The following is a 4,690-nucleotide window of genomic DNA, read 5'->3' as shown; positions in this document are numbered from 1 at the left end:
AAAAAGTGTTTTGCTTTTCTTTCACAAATGTGGGAATTAAATTGTGTGAAAATGTACAAAACAGTGATGTCATGTTTTGTGAAGAGGACCCAGGCACAGAGAGACTTGATGAATTTAAGAATCTTATGATTTAATAAAGAAAGACTTGCACAGAGATGGTAAAATTATGATGACTGATAACGGAGACAAAGACAACAGACGACGAGGACAGGGAGGAACAGGGGTTTAAATGCGCCAAGGAGACAGTCAGAGAGAACTCGGGACAACTGGAGACATTTAAGGATGCAGGGACTGACAGAGACAGGAAAGAAGTGTCAATGTGATGAGTAAAGTTTACCCTCAAAGCTCTGATCCTAGAATCGCCCCTGTTGGCTTATTTGTGTATGCTAAAAAATAAATAAAATAAAATAAAATAAAATAAAATAAAATAAAATAAAATAAAATAAAATAAAATAAAATAAAATAAAATAAAGACGCCTTTGTGATGGTCAAAACGAACGGAGCGGAAGGCCGACCTGCGAGGACTGATGCAGGGCAACAAATTCCCATGTTTAATATTGGTTGCTGCAATACAAACTTCCTGCCAGCAGGTGTCAGTGTGTAGCTTTGTCGAGGTTTTGTTAAGGCGAGAACCTGAACATGCAAAGGCACATAAACAAAACCTGTCATAGAGAAACAAACCTGTGAGCTGTTGTGATCATTAAACTGCATGTTGGAGGAAAATACTTCATCTTTAATACCTGCAATCTCTAAAGCTCGAAAATTACAAAAATAAAGTTCATATTCCAGATCTCAGATTTTATTAAAAACGAGAAAGTAGTCACGTGTGCAAATATGATCCTGTGCCAGTTAGCTGCACGTCATTCTTTATCTGTGGTACAGTTTAGTAGGACAGGTATACCTACTTATTCTTATCACCCACGAAGGCTGTATCTGATTTTCCGAGTAATAGCGAGCAAAGCTGCCCATAGGTGAGGGGAGGTGACAGCAGTCTCTGTTTTTATGGAGGTGCCTGGCCCAAATATTTTTTGAGATTATCAGCAAGCACTGTATAATTTTTTAGATATAAATTTGAGAGGGTTTTTTTTTTTTTTGGGATTATCTTACGGTCTATACCTCACATAGCCCTTAGTTACTGTAAGTAATTTGTTCAATTACAGTAAAGTACTGTAGCTTGTAATTTTACAGCGTATATAATCTACAAAAACAAATTATACCAGTGTTACGTATTAACTTTACAGTATCATAGCGTCATACTTTGTTTAATGTTCCTACTTTGTTCCCGTAGTTTTACCTTTTTTCTTTATTTTTGTTTTTTGACATTAAAATCTAACTGCATGTACTCTGAATTAAATTTCGTATCTTTCTCGACTTTGTCTCAAATTACACTGTAAACATGTACAGCTTGCTGCTAAGACATTTATAGTATGCATCTGTTTTCACAAGTATGGTACATAACTGTACAAAATTCCCAATTTTTCTACATCAGCTTGCTACATTGTATTTTCATATGTGTCATCAGGTGACTATCTCAGATACCATCAAGATGTTGAATAATTATGATTACCTGTTATGATTCACCCAAAGACCCACATTCACACACTGATGTGTTGTCCAACATTTTTACTGGCTGTCTGAAACACTGAGGCAATTGTGTGTCCTGACAAAGTGATTCAGTTTCATTGTTACACCCAGGGCAAGGTGGAGCAGCAAGGAGAAGCCTGTGTGGCATTGTCTCAGTGGGTGTTGTTGTGAAAGATTTACAGCTTAATGAGAGTCATGTAAAGCAGAGGACAACAAGCCCTGCTGCTATCCATCACCTGGTCTGCTCCCAGCCTTATACCTTAGCTCTGTTCACAGGGCATATACATGACAGAGGGGGACATGACCACATTTTTGGATTCCGATTGACTAACAAGAAAGAAAAGGAAAGCTTTCAGTGTTTTATTGAGTTTATTAGTGGCATTAATGTAAGCTTTTGTTAAAGTATTTAGGATACTTTTTTCACCGAGGAAACGGAGGTCATATATGTACCTGGACGATATTAAAGAGGCTGATTCCACTATGTTCATGATCTAGTTGTTTTCTTTTGGTTTTTGTTTAGTTTTTTGTACTTTCAGGCCAACATAAAGTAAAGAAACGAAGCAGGATGGAATACAGAGACGCTGTGTCTTTACACAGGACCAACTACTGCTGAAGACATCAAGGTCATGTCCCGGTGAGGTCCTTTTATAGATAATAGGAAGAGTTTAAGTTGTGTTGTGTAAACAAAAATTGACATGATTGTAAAATAGTTCATTTATATACATTAGGAGCTTTAACTTGAGTAAAAAAAAACTTTTTTTTGTCTGACTGAAATGTAAAAATGAAAAAAGTACTAAGTTTATCAAATAGATACATTAAAACAAGCAGTTATTTCATTTAAGATATTCAGCCTCAGTGCATATAAAACTCCACCCACTGCCCTACTTTGGGAAATATTTTTACTGTACAAAAGACACGTTAATTATTTGAAGGAAACATATATAAACTCAGCAAAAAAGGAAAGGAAACAATATTTGTAAATGCTTTTTAGCATTTTTAGCAGAAATCATTGATGGAAACTATGACAAACCCCAGACCATGAGTGGGACCACTGATGTTGCCTGTAATTATAATTATAGATCGCATACGTTATTATTAAAAGACACAACGCTTTTGTGAGAAAAATGAGTCTAAAACTGACTTCAGATTCAAAATGACTTTAATGAAATGCTGTCACATGTGCAGAGAGTCAAATTTAAAGGAATATTAAACATCTATTGGTGATGCTTTTAGCCGGTCCTGTAATGGACTAAAATCATCATTTTACTCCTGATTGTTTAACATGTTCATTGTTTGATTACAGTTAGAGAAAATACAAATGATTAACTTGGTGAATAAAACATGAAATATTCAAACTTCTGTGTTGTGGACATAAGATACCTCCTACTTGTGCATGTCAGTGCATGTTGTGTGGGCCACAATGTTCTTTGTCATGCATGAAGCTTACACACCTTACACAATGAGAAAAGCATGTTGTTGTTGTTTTTTTCTTTGAGCTTTTTATAACTGCTTGGATTTTTTTGTTGTTCTGCTCTCATTGCCTCTGTTGTGACCCATTGCTGAGCTTGATCAGGCCTCATTAGCCTCCTCTCTCCTCCTCTTCTTCTTCTCAGTCGCCGAGCATGGTCTTCCTCCCTGCTGTGTGCCGGGTTTAGCTGGAGGCCGGCCACTCAGTCAGTCCCCTCGACAGTTGGATCTGGACTGGATGTGAGCAGTCCCCCACACCCAGAGATCTGGCGAGAAAGGTGAACATTAACCCGGGACTCATTCGGGGCATCCCACAATTCCACATAAATCATTAACCCGTCCAGCATCAAGACAGTGACAGCATCAGCATGACAACATCAATCTGTCAGGATTCCTCTGAACCAGGGATTCTCACAGATTTTCAGATGCAAATAGAGGGAAACTGGGAGAAAACAGGCTTGCACTCCTGGGCTGAAACAACAAGCGTGGCCCCGATATTTAGTTCAGTACTTATATATACTCGTTATATGTTTTTTTTTTTTGTTCTCTTGAGTTCCTGCAGCAGGTGGCTGTAGCTGGATGAGGTTCAAAACAACAAACGATCATTATTATTAAATGTAAATCTGATCCTTCCACCTGAACAGCTTAGAAGCTTCATTTTTTAACTGAAACCACTTGCTCACCTCCATGCCATAGTCCATGCCACTGAGTACATGTAACACTGCACTTAAATACACTTTTTAAGATACTCAGGTTGTTTTTTTAGCAGCTTTGTTTACTAAATGAAGATTTAACATTCCCAGAATATGAGAGGCTGATAAAATATCACACAGCTGTTACTGTAACTCAAATTAAAAGCAGTATGTGACAATATCCAAGAGTGTATTATTGTATTATTGCACTAAAAGACCTGTTTCTAGACATATTTTTTTACTGAACTGAAAACATTGTATGATTTGATTATTTGTACTTTTGATAGAATTTAAAGACAAAAGCCATCGATGCATATTTAAACAGATCTTCAGCTGCAAAGTTGACTTCTTTGTAAAATTTTATTCTTATTTCTCAAGTATTATAATTTAATGTTGGTAATTTATGAATGTTGTAGCATGAATGTACAAAGTTAAAAAAAATTATTTTTGTCTTTTTTTTTGTAATGTTTGCACTCATTGTTGTGTTATTTGTGTTACAATGAATTTGTGGCATCTCTGTAAACCCAGGAGAGGTCAAAGGGCAGAGCTGCAGCAATAATACACATTTAGTTATATTCTGTGTGCCTCTTACATGTAAAAGGATGGTAACAGAACACCAACCATCTTTCTAATTTACTTTTAACCTTCTGACACCCGAGCTCTTGTGTGGATTACGTTTTTAATTTCTTCCAGCTACTTCGGAGTAATTGGACCGCATTGAATTTGTAAACTGTAAGTATCGTCTTGAACAGATGATATTTTTTCATTGTAATTTGAGAATAATGGGTTCAATTTACAACATAACGCGGGTCACCTTTGTTTAACAAAGTATGAAACTCTGTATGGAGTAGAAAGATGTTTAATTGCAAAAAAGCCAAAATGTAAGTCAGAATTAAATATGATCTGCTTTATTTAGTTTAATTGTCATTTTCTAAATGATTTTCTTT

This window comes from Neolamprologus multifasciatus, chromosome 14, assembly GCF_963576455.1.
Source record: "Neolamprologus multifasciatus chromosome 14, fNeoMul1.2, whole genome shotgun sequence".
Lineage (NCBI taxonomy): Eukaryota > Metazoa > Chordata > Actinopteri > Cichliformes > Cichlidae > Neolamprologus > Neolamprologus multifasciatus.
The sequence above is the reverse complement of the archived record's forward strand: the minus strand, read 5'-3'. Positions refer to the sequence as shown.